This window comes from Lepus europaeus, chromosome 3 (genome assembly GCF_033115175.1).
Source record: "Lepus europaeus isolate LE1 chromosome 3, mLepTim1.pri, whole genome shotgun sequence".
Taxonomy (NCBI): domain Eukaryota; kingdom Metazoa; phylum Chordata; class Mammalia; order Lagomorpha; family Leporidae; genus Lepus; species Lepus europaeus.
The window spans coordinates 52573178-52588463 of NC_084829.1; the positions used below are offsets into that span (position 1 = coordinate 52573178).

The 15286-nt window shown below is 49.9% G+C and overlaps 1 protein-coding gene across 1 annotated transcript in view; it reads right to left on the reverse strand.

Annotated features, from left to right (window-relative positions):
- TRAM2 (translocation associated membrane protein 2) overlaps positions 1-15286 on the reverse strand; it is a 91989-nt gene that overhangs the window by 47352 nt on the left and 29351 nt on the right. The window lies entirely within an intron of this gene.

A 15286-nucleotide genomic window follows, 5' to 3' on the forward strand; every position in this document is an offset into this window, starting at 1 on the left:
AGAAGGCTTCCCATCACTGAGAACGTGCGTGTGGGGCAACTTAACGTTTCCGCTGCTCTATGTCTGTGAAAAACCACAGAAGCCAAGGACTGATTCTGGGGTTACAGCTACATTTTAGAAAGTTAGTGAATTTGCAAAAACAAAATCTAGGAAAAATATTAAGACAATGTATTAGAGCAAACCCAAGTGTCAGCTCTAGGAGGGTCAAGTTGCTGTGTTAGGGGCTGCTATTGTGGTGTAGCAGATAAAACCACCGTCCATGACGCCAGCATTCCATATGGGCACCTGTTCGAGTCCCAGCTGCTCCACTTCCTATCTAGCTGCCTGCTAATGTGCCTGGGAAAGCAGCAGAGGATGGCCCAAGTGCTTTGGGCCCCTGCACTCACATGGGAGATCCAGAAGAAGCTCCTGACTCCTGGCTTGGACCTGGCCCAGCACCACCCATTGTAGCCATTTGGGGCATGAATCAGTGGATTCTCTCTCTCTCTCTCTTTCTCTCTCTCCTCTCTCTCTCTCTCTCTGTCTCTATCTCTCTCCTCTGTCTCTTCCTCTCTGTGTAACTGTGACTTTCAAATAAATAAATAAATCTTATTTTAAAAGTCGTGCTTTGGCTGGCGCCACTGCTCACTAGGCTAATCCTCCGCCTGCGGCGCCGGCACACCAGGTTCTAGTCCCGGTCGGGGCACCGGATTCTGTCCCGGTTGCCCCTCTTCCAGTCCAGCTCTCTGCTCTGGCCCGGGAGTACAGTGGAGGATAGCCCAAGTCCTTGGGCCCTGCACTGGCATGGGAGACCAGAAGAAGCACCTGGCTCCTGGCTTCAGATCAGCATGGTGCGTTGGCCGCAGCGCGCCAGCCACAGCGGCCATTGGAGGGAGAACCAACGGCAAAAGGAAGACCTTTCTCTCTGTCTCTCTCTCTCTCACTGTCCACTCTGCCTGTAAAAAAAATAAATAAAAATAAAAAGTTGTGCTTTTAAATAGCTTTCATAAGATATAATGTACACACCCTAAAATTCACCCATCTTAATTGTACAGCTGTAAGAGGTTTATTTTTCCGTTTCTTCCTTTGTAGGAATATTAAGTTCTTGGAAAGTGGGGATTTTGCCTGCCTTGATTCTCTTCCATTCATAGCCTCTAACAGAACTGAGAACAGAGCAGCACTCAGAAAATGTTAACATAAATATGGGTTAAGCAGAATAGCCAGTGTTGTTCTGTGCCATCAGCCCCACACCTGTCACCTGCCCACATTTATACTTCTCTGTGTGTCCTCTCTCTCCATGGGACAGTCTCAGGGCTGGGCACACAGTATGTAGCCCATAAACACCTATTTGATGAACTCATACCCCAAGCAGCTGTGATATTTAGTAACCATGAGTGAATGTTTAACATATGTTTCTGAACATGATCCCAAGAGAACAGGGCCCAGGATCTTGAAATAAGGCAAAAATACTAGATTCCAGTATTTTTCCATTCCTGTCTCCTGGTAGTGGCAGCAGTAGTTAGTTCTAAAACATACATATTTGGGGCTGGTGCTGTGGCATAGCGGGTAAAGCCACTGCCTGTGGAGCCAGCATCCCATATGGGTGCTGGTTCAGGTCCCGGCTGCTCCACTTCCAATCCAGCTCTCTGCTATGGCCTGGGAAAGCAATAGAAGATGGCTCAAGTCCTTGGGCCCCTTTATATACATGGTAGACCTGGAAGAAGCTCCTGGATCCTGGCTTCGGATTGGCCCAGCTCCAGCTGCTGCAGCCATTTAGGGCGTGAAATAGTGGATGGAAGACCTTTCTCTCTCCCTCTCTGTCTGTAACTCTACCTCTCAAATAAAAAATCTTTTTTTTTTTTTTTTTTTTTTGACAGGCAGAGTGGAGGGAGAGAGAGACAGAGAGAAAGGTCTTCTTTTTGCCATTGGTTCACCCTCCAATGGCCGCTACAGCCGGCACATCTCACTGATCCAAAGCCAGGAGCCAGGTGCTTCTCCTGGTCTCCCGTGCGGGTGCAGGGCCCAAGGACTTGGGCCATCCTCCACTGCCTTCCTGGGCCATAGCAGAGAGCTGGCCTGGAAGAGGGGCAACCAGGACAGAATCCGGTGTGCCGGCGCCGCAAGGTGGAGGATTAGCCTGTTAAGCCACGGCGCCAGCCAAAAAATAAAATCTTTAAAAGAAAATACACCTTTCTCTCTCTGAAGGCAGCCATGCTTGCTCTCACTTTACCTAACCTCAGCAGAATGGTGTGAGTTTCCCTTTCTTACAGACGGAAAAGCTAAACTTGGTGCATGGAGAACTAAAGGGGCCTCCGCAACCCTCTACGCAAGTGGAAAAGCCAACATTCAACTTGACTTTTTATTTTTCTATTTTTAAGTTATTTATTTATTTATTTACTTGAGCGAGACAATAGACAAAAAGTGCTTCCATTTGCTGGCTCATTCCCCAAATGCTGACAACTCCAGGGCTGGGCTGGCCAAAACTAGGATCCAAAAAACAATCCAGGTGTCCCATATGGTTGGCAAGGACCCAACCACTTGGGTCTGCATTAGCAGGAAGCTGGAGTCAGGAGCCGGAGCTGAGTATCAGACCCAGGCACTCTGACACAGGAGGCAGGCATCTTAATTGATACCTTAACCACTAGGCTACATGCCCACCCCAACTTGATTTTTTGCTCCCTCCAAAATTCAGGATATACCAGCAAATAACATAAATAGAATAGTGACATATACTGAAGGCAGGAGAGGACCAAAAACAAGCTATATAGAAAGCAAAAAGAAAGAGCAAAGAATGAGGTTGATCCACAAAAACTCATTCCAAGGGCTGGCGCCGCAGCTCAATAGGCTAATCCTCCACCTTGCAGCGCCGGTACACCGGGTTCTAGTCCCGGTTGGGGCGCCGGATTCTGTCCCGGTTGCCCCTCTTCCAGGCCAGCTCTCTGCTGTGGCCTGGGAGTGCAGTGGAGGATGGTCCAAGTACTTGGGCCCTGCACTCACATGGGAGACCAGAAGAAGCACCTGGCTCCTGCCTTCAGATCAGCACAGTGCACCAGCCACAGCGCGCCAGCCGTGGCGGCCATTGGAGGGTGAACCAACGGCAAAAGGAAGACCTTTCTCTCTGTCTCTCTCTCTCTCACTGTCCACTCTGCCTGTCAAAAAAAAAAAAAAAAACAAAACAAAAACAAAACAAACAAACAGCCAAAAAAGCTCATTCCAGGAAGTCCTACTCATTGGCCACGGGGGCCAGAAATGTGGCTCTACACCTGATCAGTCATCGAAAGGAGGAGAGAGTGATCTGCTCTGATGTACCACATCCACTAACTGACAGAACCAAAATGCACCAGGCAATAAAGCAAGCTTCATTCTCCAGAGTAAAAGCCATCCTCTGTACCTTCAAGTGTCCTTTTGCACCCCAAATCTACACCCCATAACCCTCTCATCCAACCTCAGATGAGGGATGAAACAACTAAGAAGCCTCTCTCTGCAACTACTGTTCGAGTTCACGAAGCACAGAGGGCCACGAAACAGGAGCATTTTAAAAATGTCACTCCAATTATTTCTCATCCTTCTAAGGCCGTTTATAGGAAACATTATTGAGCTTAATAGCATTTTAAATGCCAACCTCAGCGGGTGAAAGGTTAAAAGTGACAACGTGCTAACACATTAATGCAAAGGGAGAACATAAAACCATGTAGGAAAGACCACATATCTTCTTCTTTCACATACACCCCACACAGACACACACACACACACACACATACACAGAGAGAGAGAGAGAGAGACAGAGAGACAGAGAGACAGAGACAGAGAGAAACGGGAATAAGTCATTACATTTTTAACTAAAACAAAGCATCAAACACAAAGGCAAGGATGTTGAGCATGCCTGTACAGCCATAACAAAACCCAAACTGCTCCACATGCCATCTGTTCTGTTAGGGGCACATGAACCTGAGCCCTTGGGTGCAACCAAACTGATGCTGATGAAACCACTGCTTCCAGCTCTGTGCATCGGACGTGTATCCCAGTCCCAGGTCTACGTGGCCCAGCTGGTGGCCCTAGGCAAGGTGCTTGAGCTCTGGACCCCAGTTTCTACATCCTTTAACCACAACAAATGTAACAGTAATGACTATCAAGTTCTTACTCAGGGTCTAGCATGGTTCTATTGGCTTTCCACAAATGATCACATATAATTCTCAAACGACACTACTGATCATGCCACCATTTCACAGACAGGCATAGGAAGGATAAGGCCGAAGGAGGTGGTTTAGAATGACTATCCCTAGACATCTTCCCTATGCCCAGCTTCCTGGATCCGTGTAATGTTCAATGCCAAAGAGACAGCCGCACACTGACAACTTGCTGAGAGCTCTTTCCAAAAATTTAAGCTATACTGTTGCTTCTCCATTTGGGAAGACAAGGTGCAGGTATCATCTTACAGGAGGCAGAGCAAGGAAGTTAACCCACTGGCCCGCCAGCCACAGGCACTGGGACCACCAAGCCTTCCGAACGTCCCAAATCCATTTCACTGCAAGTTGACGGCTAGGTCCAAGATAAAAGAGAAGAAAGGTGGCAAAACCGTTCTCATTGCTTCCCTTTGCATACTAAATCCTTCGGTTGGGTTCACTCTGTTTTTTCCTTGGCTGATACATCCATATATGGCACTTGGACGGGGCCCTTTGGGGACAGTAGCCACCGAGGACAAGAAAGAGATCGAGAGCCTAAAACTTTGAAAGAAACGTCTTTGCTGGGAGCTCTTCAAACCTTCTTCCCCAGCTCAGCCCGCTCTCGCGAAGCCCAACCGGCTCCAGCACACAGGCTTGCCTCAAATGGATTTTGCATCTTTCTGCTGAGGCAGTGGATAGGAAAATTTCCGTCAGACAGGAAAACATTGGAAAGTTACACCCAATCGGTGGGGAAGAGCCTTTTTTTTCTTTTTTCTTTTTTTTAATAAAAGCCTCTTTTAGCCTTTTTTTTTCCCTTGGAATGTTTGCATCCAGAGGTTCTGCCTCCAGCCAGCAGAGTCCCCGATTACCTGCGGGTAAGACAACGTACGTGGCGGGGACATGATGGACTTGGGTCTGCAGCTCCCTTGCCGTACAATAAAAAGCAGACAGAGCTGAAACAAAGACGCTTTTCACTCTGGCTTTCCGAAAATCTCCGTTTTGGATGACCAGAGGCTGCTGGGAGGGCTGAGTGCCTGGAACGCAGGGGGCAGAGCTGTGACAGTACCTTTCTGTGTGGCTTTTAGCTATGCCTCACCTGAAAAACTGCCTTGACGCGAGGCAGCGCTGAACACACATGCACAGATTCCTGCAAAGCCGTGACAGCAAGGCAGAGAACAGACTCGCTGTTCACAGTCAAGACTGCAGCCTCACATCAGGTTAAAAATACAATACGTGTTCAAGACAAAAACTTGCAATCGGAATACCCATGACAAAACAGTATGACTTGCTTTATTATATTCAGACATTTTTATCGAAATAGAGAGGAACTGAGAAGAGGTCATATAAAGAGTTTTTAAAAACTTGGAAGTCGAGCCTTTAAAAAAATTTATTTTATTTATTTGAAAGGCAGAGTTACGGGGTCGGGGGGGCGGGGAGCTAGAGAGAGAAGGGGTCTTTCATCTGCTGGTTCACTCCCCAAATGGCTGAAACAGCTGGGGCTGGGCCAGGCTGAAGCCAGGAGCCAAGAGTTTCTTCCTGGTCTCCCATGTGAGAGCAGGGACCCAAGCACTCGGGTCGACCTCCAATGCTTTCCCAAGCACATTAGCAGGGAGCTAATCGGAAGTGGAGCAGCCAGGACACAAACTGGCGCACATATGGGATACTGGCACTTCCAGTGGTGGCTTAACCTGCTACGCCAGCCCAAGAAGTCTGGCTTTTTATTTTTATTTATTTATTTATTTTTTTACAGATAGAGTTAGACAGTGAGAGAGAGAGACAAAGAGAAAGGTCTTCCTTCCGTTGGTTCACTCCCCAAATGGCCGCTACGGCCGGAGCTACGCCAATCCGAAGCCAGGAGCCAGGTGCTTCTTCCTGGTCTCCCATGTGGGCGCAGGGGCCCAAGCACTTGGGCCATCCTCTACTGCCTTCCTGGGCCACAGCAGAGAGCTGGACTGGAAAAGGAGCAATCTGGACTAGAACCTGGCGCCCATATGGGATGCCAGCACCACAGGCAGAGGATTAACCAAGTGAGCCATGGCACCGGCCCCCAAGTCTGGCTTTTTAAAAAGGTGCAAATGAGGCCATCATTACAGTACAGTGGGTTAAGCTGCCACTTATGACACTGGTTCAAGTCCCAGCTACTCTGCTTCTGAACCAGCTCCCTGTTAATACACCTGGGAAAGCAGTGGATGATGTCCTAAGTACTTGGGCCCCTCCCACCCATGTGGGAGACCAGCAAGTAGTTCTGGCACCTGGCTTTGGCCTGACCCAGACTGGGCTGTTGCAGCCATTTGGGAAAAATCAGTGAACAGAAGATTCTCTCTCTCTCCCCCCGTCACCCTCCCCCCCCCACTCCACTGCTCTGCTTTTTAAATAAGCAAATCTTATTTAAAAACTGTATATGAGGCCGGCCGCGGCTCAATAGGCTAATCATCCGCCTTCGGTGCCAGCACCCCAGGGTTCTAGTCCCGGTCGGGGTGCCAGATTCTGTCCCAGTTGCTCCCCTTCCAGTCCAGCTCTCTGCTGTGGCCCAGGAGTGCAGTGGAGGATGGCCCTGCACCCGCATGAGACCAGGAGAGGCACCTGGCTCCTGGCTTTGGATCAGCACGGTGCGCTGGTCGCAGCACGCTGGCCGCAGCGGCCACTGAGGGGTGAACCAACGGCAAAGGAAGACCTTTCTCTCTGTCTCTCTCTTTCACTGTCCACTCTGCCTGTCAAAACAACAACAACAACAACAACAAGTGCATATGAAGCTTGAACTTGTCATACTGGACACCGGCAGTTTGGGAAGTTAATTAAGCACCAACAAAAAAGAGATGGCCTCAGAATGGCCCTTCTCACTTCCTTTATATCTGCAACTCAGTTACAGAGTTGAGACCTACTATGTGCCCTACGGATTGCCTTACATTCAAAAGTTTGCATTTTTCATGAACTCAATACATTCCTCCTCTGAAAGCCTTGATTTGCATGTCTTGATCCTTCCCCTAAAGGTGTCCCGGTTAGATATTTCTGACACTCATTACTTGATTACACACTTCGCCCCTTCCCCTCTAATGACTTGTCCCTTCATTTGGATAGTACAGCACACTCACAAACCATCTCTCATAGACGCTGAACACTAAAGATAAAGAAATGCTCACACAGGGTAATTCTAAGCACATCGGTGTTCCTGAAACACTTCTCCTGCAGCACATGACAGAGTTTAGATTACTGGTTGCACGTGGATATTAGTAAAACACACACATATTTTACTTCTGGCCCAAAGCCACCTGATCAGATAGAATATGTTTCAAATTAACTGAAAGGCAAACCAGAAAAAAGGAAGGGTTTGGAGGACAGAGCTTTAGGCTGCAAGTGACTTTCCGGTCAACATTAGGTAACACCTTAGAGCGCGGAAAAGGAACCACGTCTCCAAGCTGTCAGTGTTATTTTGTCTGATGTTCTACAAGACGCTTTAGTTGCATAGGGCAGTCAGCACACAGTGGGTAATTCTGAGGTGACAGGTGTGTCTTCAACGGCCAGGCCAGGCCAGGCGCTGTCTGCAGGCCGTCAGACTGGGTGCCAGGGACAATCATCCCCAAGGAACTTCAGGTATTTCCTTAAGTTCAAGGAAAAAAAGGATTACTCAGAGCCCCCCAGATCCAGGGTAGCTGGACCAGGCAGGGCCCAGATGTATTTGTCCTCCTTGTACATAAGGAAGCCAACACTTGGCAGACAGTGATCTATTGTGACCACCTTTTCTAACTCAAAAATTACTTTTTTAAAGACATGAGCTTTTCTTTTCTTAGAAAGATTCTTAAAATTTATCTATTGGAAGGTGGTGGGTTGTGAGACGCATCTTCTGTCTACTGGTTCATTCCCCCAAATGCCCGCAACAGCCAGTGATGGGCCCAAACTCCATTCAGGTCTCCCACGTAAGTGGTAGGAGCTCAAGTACATGGGCCATTATCAGCTGCCTCTTCGGTACACTGGCAAGGAGCTAGATCAGAAGCAGAGTGGCCAGGACTTGAAGAAGCACTCTAATACGGTACTATTCCAGTAGTGGCTTAACTCACTGTGTTACAATGCCCTGCTTGCCATTTTTTTTTTTTTTATTTGAGAGGCAGAGAAATAGATGACAGAGAGATGCTCCCCATCTATGGGTTTGCTTCCCAGATGCCCACAACGGCCAGGATTCAGGAATGTAACCAAGGTCTCCCATGTGAGTGGCAGGAACACAATTACTTCTGCTATCACTGCTGCCTCTCAGGCTCTGAATTAGAGGGAAGCAAGTCAGGAGCCAGAGCTGGAATTGAACCCAGGTAATCTGACTTGAGACATAGGCATCTGAGCTACTAAACACCTGCTCCTACTTTGACCATTTTCAACTGTTGCCTACCATCTAGAAAGTTTCCTGTTCAAACATCAGCATGCCAAACCCTGCACTGTGAATGAAGAACCAGGCATATGGCAGCTTGCTAGGAAAACGAACCTTGAGTTCACAGGGACGCAACGAAGTGAAGCCATCTCCTGGGGCCATAAACCAGGTCCATCAGCAGGGCTGAGCATCAACTCTCCCCCATGGTTTTGGATTCCTGTAGGTATCTGTGCAGGGCACATAAAGAGAGGCCCTCACCCAGAGTGGCCACCTCCACCCGTGTTTAAAATGAGTGAACTGGGGGTGGAAGGCAAATGGATGAGTTTTTAAAATGTGTGATCTCTGCTGTCCCAGTTTCCACACAACCCTTCTCCATCAGGGAGTGTCAATGAAAAGACTAACTGATGTGCCCCTGGAGTGGGCAATGCTACCATTCCAGCAGCTCTAAAGACGCTTAGGACAGTCCGGGTGTTCTGCTGTGTGCATCATCCTCATTTCTCTCTCTCTCTCTCTCTCTCTCTCTCTCTCCCTCTCCCTCTCTCTCTCCTCTTTCTCTCTCTTTCCAGGTGTTCTGCTGTGTGCATAATCCTTTCTTTCTCTCTCTCTCTCCCTCCCTCCGTCCTTCTCTGACACACACAGATACACAGGAGTTATAGTCCCTACCTTGAAATCTTATTATACAAACTTAAAAGTGATATTTTAAGTCATATCTAAAAGACTCAGTAGCCCAGCTAGGCCAGTTTCCACCACGGCCTCCCAGAATGCCAGGAGTCTGACTGTGACCTCACACCCAGAGACGGCGGCTCAGGAAGAAAACCAAACAGCAGGGAGAGAGAGGAGATCCCAGTCTTCACTCACCTCTGGTGCTCAGAGCAGGTTTCAGGAACCCTGACCCCGAGCTCAAAGTGCAAAGCCCCTCTGCTGTGAATCGAGGCCTCAGAGTGAGGTTCACTCTGGGGTGCAATGCACCCCAGGCCCTTCGGCAGCTCTGTTTCTGGGGAATACAGAAGGGGCAGAAACTGCCTGGGACACCAATGACCTTAAACTCTGGCCAAGAAGCACTGATAATCTCTCTGCAGAGTCTTAGGAGGGGAGGACTGACGCACACAAGGAGGGGGAGTGGGAAGGCGGAAGACACCTCCGGCTGGCAAGGCCTTTGCGGCAGCAGGGAACCAAAAGGAGTGTGGTTCTCTTCCTGTGGCTCTTCCATGCAATGCAGTGTAGTCCCCACACTGCACACACATACCCTGGGACAGGAACGAAGCCCATGGTCGTGTGCACACAGGCAAAACAACTACCCTCAGGTGATGGCCCCATCATCTTTCCCCAACCAGGTGCCAGAGGATGACAGATCCACCTTCTGAAACCCCACGGGGCCGGCGCCATGCCTCAATAGGCTAATCCTCTGCCTGCGGCGCCAGCACACCAGGTTTTAGTTCCGGTCAGGGCACCGGATTCTGCCCCAGTTGCCCCTCTTCCAGGCCAGCTCTCTGCTGTGGCCCAGGAGTGCAGTGGAGGATGGCCCAAGTGCTTGGGCCCTGCACCCGCAAGGGAGACCAGGAAAAGCACCTGGCTCCTGCCTTCGGATCAGCGCGGTGCACTGGCCACGGCAGCCATTGGAGGGTTAACCAATGGCAAAGGAAGACCTTTCTCTCTGTCTCTCTCTCTCACTATCCACTCTGCCTGTCAAAAAAGAAAAAAAATAAAAAAATAAATAAAAAAAGAAACCCCACAGGTGCTGTTCCATAGTCCTACGTGGCTCCCTACTGCCCAAAGATAATCAGGACTCCTGCCTGGCATTCTAGGATTGCACACCTTGGAAAGTGTCTGTACCTTGCAAGGTAAGTGGCCCTACTTTGCTTTTCTTTTTTTTAAAAAAAATGTATTTATTTTCATTTCATTTGATAGAAAGAGACATTTAGATAGAACCTCCATCTGCTGGTTCACTTCCCAAATGCCTGCAACAGCCAGGGCTGGGCCAGGCTGAAGCCAAGGAACCAGGAACTCCACCCAGGTCTCCCACATGAACAGCAGGGGCCCAAACATTTCGGCCACCTGCTGCTGCCTCTCATGGTATGCATTAGCAGGAAGCTGGATGGAAAACAGAGGAGTTGCAAGTTGAACCAGGTACACCAATAGGGGGTGCGCGCGTCGCAAGTGGTGATTTAACTACTGTGGCCAAATGTCCACTTCCAACTTCCAGACAGGAATGTCACCTCAGCAATCCCAAACAACATTAAAGGCAGAAAAGCCACCACTCAACTTTGCAGCCCAGTCAGACAACTCAGTATGCGAAAGACCATTCATCGCACAACAAAATCATCACCATCAGAGGGCACACACAGGTGGTTCAGGAGGCCAAGGTGAGGGACCCCCAACTGAGACAGGGACTGAAGCTGCCTCACTATCGTGGAAAACTTCACCAAGGAGGTTCTGCCTGACCTAGATATCCAGAAAGGTGAACAGGCAAGGGGCCGGCACTGTGGCGCAGCGGGTTAACACCCTGGCCTGAAGCACCAGCATCCCATGTGGCTGCTCCTCTTTCGATCCAGCTCTCTGCTATGGCCTGGAAAGCAGTGGAAGATGGTCCAAGTCCTTGGGCCCCTGCACCCGCGTGGGAGACCCGGAAGAAGCTCCTGGCTCCTGGCTTTGGATCGGCACAGCTCCGGCTGTTGCGGCCAAATGGGGAGTGACCATCGGATGGAAGACCTCTCTCTCTTTCTCTCTCTGTCTCTCTCTCTCTCTCTTTGCCTCTCCCCTCTCTGTATAACTCTGACTTTCAAATAAATAAATAAATCTTTAAAAAAAAAAAAAAGGATGAACAGGCAAAAAGAACACAGAAAGACAGAAAGGAACAGGCAAAAGAACACAGAAAGGGCGCTGTGGGTAGAAGGAACCATGTGCATGAAGGTGCAGAGTAGGAGAAATAAGACTCTTAGGAAAAACAAGAGGTTTGTATGTGGACAGTGATGAGGCCACAAAGCTGGCAGGAACCAGGTCCTAGAAAGGCCCTTTGGGGCTGCTATAAAAATTATTCTTGATCTGCATGCAGGAGGGAGCCATTTAATATTTTAAGCACTTATTAACTTTTTTTTTTTTTTTTTTTTTTGGACAGGCAGAGTTATACAGTGAGAGAGAGAGAGAGAGAGAAAGATCTTCCTTTTTCCATTGGTTCACCCCCAAGTGGCTGCTACGGCCGGTGCGTTGCAGCTGGTGCGTTGCAGCCGGCGCGCTGCGCCAATCTGAAAAGCCAGGAGCCAGGTGCTGCTTCCTGGTCTACCATGTGGGTGCAGGGCCCAAGGACTTGGGCCATCCTCCACTGCCTTCCTGGGCCACAGCAGAGAGCTGGCCTGGAAGAGGAGCAACCGGGACAGAATCCGGCGCCCCAACCGGGACTAGAACCTGGGGTGCCGGTGCCGCAGGCGGAGGATTAGCCTAGTGAGCCATGGTGCCGGCCAAGCACTTACAACTTTTAACACAATGCTCTGTATATCTCAAAAAGCTCACTCTGCTCACATGTACACACTGAGCTGGAGATGAGAAGGCAAGCCAGGCAGCGTGCAGACCAGCTGGGAGACTCCCTACTGCAAGAAGGCGTCACACAGCCTGGACTAACCAAGGGAACTGCAACAGACACAGGACAGTGTCAGGCAGTTTTCAGAAGACCTTGTGCGAGGGAGTGGTCAACAAAGGTGCTCAAGTCTCATTTGGGGAAACAGACACACAAATGTGTAATTTAATAAAAAGTGCCAGGTGGGACGATGGTTATTCACAGGGAGGCGCGAGTGGCTAGAGGCAGTATGGGGAGGAAGGGATGGAGAAGGCAGTCAGAGAAGCCAGAGTAACACCAGAGGGGCCCAGCAGCCCAGAGCAGAGCATGTCCAGGGAGTCCACTGCCTAGGACTGTAGTGGGAGCCATGCCTGGGCAGGGGAGTTTACCTTGTTTCCTGATGGGTCCCAAAAGCCGGGAGCAGGACTGGCCACACAGTGGGTCTTCTCTAAGTATTTGTGGGATGACAGAATGCGTCAACTGTAAATCTGATTTGAGATGCAGAAGGACCTTGCTGAGCAAATGTTTGCAAGGAGAAGAGACAGAGTGGAAGAGGGAGATGGAGACCAGAGAAGAGTTAAAGGTCATAGAAGGAGGCCGGCGCCGTGGCTCAGTAGGCTAATCCTCCACCTTGAGGCACCGGCACACCGGGTTCTAGTCCCGGTTGGGGCACCGATCCTGTCCCAGTTGCCCCTCTTCCAGGCCAGCTCTCTGCTGTGGCCAGGGAGTGCAGTGGAGGATGGCCCAAGTGCTTGGGCCCTGCACCCCATGGGAGACCAGGAGAAGCACCTGGCTCCTGCCATCGGAACAGTGCGGTGCGCCGGCCACAGCACGCCTACCGCGGCGGCCATTGGAGGGTGAACCAATGGCAAAAGGAAGACCTTTCTCTCTGTCTCTCTCTACTGTCCACTCTGCCTGTCAAAATGCAAAAAAAAAAAAAAAAAAGTCATAGAAGGAGTGGGAGCACTGCCTGCCTGGAAACAAACGGTGAGAAAATGAAGAATACCTCTGAATTGCATCAACCCCAGGGCATCTCTGCAGGAAATGAGACCCAGATTTGCAGGAGAGAGAGGCCCAGGGGGCACCGGCCCGGGGCAGCTCCATCAGCTCCCAGACCCCTTGCTCTCTATGCAGTTCTGACATTTATCCCAATGCACCAGTCACAAGGAAGATACTCCATAAGTACCACCTGAAATCAAGGAAAACGGAGTTGAATAGGAATAGGAGGATCTGAGGGGAAGGTGGCCCCTTCATATCCCCAGAGGGGCCAGGAAATTTGCTGCCATCTATTTAATAAGTTCTCCTGAACCGCTGTTACAAGTCCACTCTCAGCAGCCGTGGCTTTACTTTAATCCATCTCTCGAGGGAGAGGCAGGGCCACTGGGATAGGTTTACAAGGAATAACTGTTCCCGTGTGCTCCCAAGGGGAGTGCTGCTAGGGTGCCAGACAGCCTTGAGAAGCTGCAGCCTCCTATCAGTCTATCAGCTTTACTGCCTCTGGCTAGACCCATGGGGTTTGGAATCAGAACCCACAGACACATAGATAAGCACTGGCCCCAGGCCAGGGTCCACACTTTCAGGCCAGCTGGGACTGCTACACAGCCACAGGGCGATTCCAGAGCTGCCTCTCACAGGGGCCACACCTGGCTTTCTAAACAGATGTGAGGAGGGAAGCTTTACGTGCATGTGCACGTGTGTGTGCCCGTGTGTGTCGGGCACATGTGCAAAGCTGGTTAGTGAGGCATTTTTACACCCAGAACATGTCTCTGGGCAGCACTGTCTCCAGAAAAATGGAATTTAAGAAAATTTTCAGCCGTTCTTTCAATCAAAAAAATATTGATGAAGAATACACTCTGGGCAAGACGTAGTACTACAGGAGATGTCAGAAACTACAAGACCCACTTCCTTCCTGGCCAAGGCTGAGACCAAAATCAGGAGCTAGGCTATCAAACCAGCCCAACTGCTTCATTCAAGAGACGGTAAAAGTAACCATTTCTTTTTGAATATTTACTGCAAGCCAGGCAAGGTTAGGGCACTTTACATAATTGTCTCCATTAATCCTCAACAACCTTGCGCCAACAATGACATCTAATGAGCGAGACCTCGTGAACTGGCAGGCCCTGTGCTAAACACTGAACAGGGCTTACCTCAATTAGCCTGCACCTCTATAAGAAACTATGACTTAACTACTATTTCCTGAGCCTCTACCACCTGCCAGGAACTGCTCTGAACACTTAGAGAAACAATCTCATCTAATCCTCCCAGAGCCCCCCACCCACCCTGTCCAAGAAAAGCAAGGGTCAGAGAGTGTAAGAAACTTGCCCAAAGCCATGCAGCTGTCAAGCCCCAGAAGTGGGCTGGGAACCCAAGACCCACCTGACGGTTCGGTTCGACTCACCCACTTTGCCACCTGTACCATGCCCCCAGAACCTAATGGTCAACAGGGGACAAGGACAACTGAAGAGTTTGTTTTCGGGGCTGGCGCTGTGGCACAGTGTGGGTAAAGCCACTGCCTGCAGCACTGGCATCCCATATGGGCACTGGTTTGTGTCCTGGGCTGCTCCACTTCCAATCCAGGTCCCTGCTAATAGCCTGGGTAAAGCAGCAGAGGATGGCCCAAGTGCTTGGGCCCCTGCTACCCATGTGGGAGACCTGGAAGAAGTTCCTGATTCCTGTCTTTGGCCTGGCTCAGCCCTGGTCACTGCAGCCATTTGGGGAATGAAGCAGCAGATGGGGACTGACCTCTCCCTGTCTCTCCCTCTAACTCTTTCACATGAATAAATAAATCTTTAAAAAAAAAAAAAAAAACTTCATTTTAGGAAAAGGAAAGATGGCATAGATCGGGACAGTGTTAAGCCAGGGGCACGCAGAGGCTCTCTGCTTGCTGTCACACAAAGACCACTTCATTGACCTGCGGACCCCTGGAGTCCTTGGCATAAAGCAGAGACTCAATACCTGACAGTGCTCCGGGTTTGCAGGGGGTTTACAGATCTTTGGCAAGAATTCTGGGAGGCCTTAAGCTGTGCCAGGAAGGTGAAGACAGAGTGGATACGCAGAGTGAAGGTTAGAACAGAATCACCAGGGGGCTGAGACAGTGCAGGAGGAGGCCTGGAGACGGCCAGCTCTGCTGAACACCCTCATGGCAGCTTTATGGGGAGGGGTTGCGTCCACCGTGTGGTCCAACTTGAGATGTCACCCATCTCCACTGGCCTCATACAAGCGAGTATAAAACGGGAA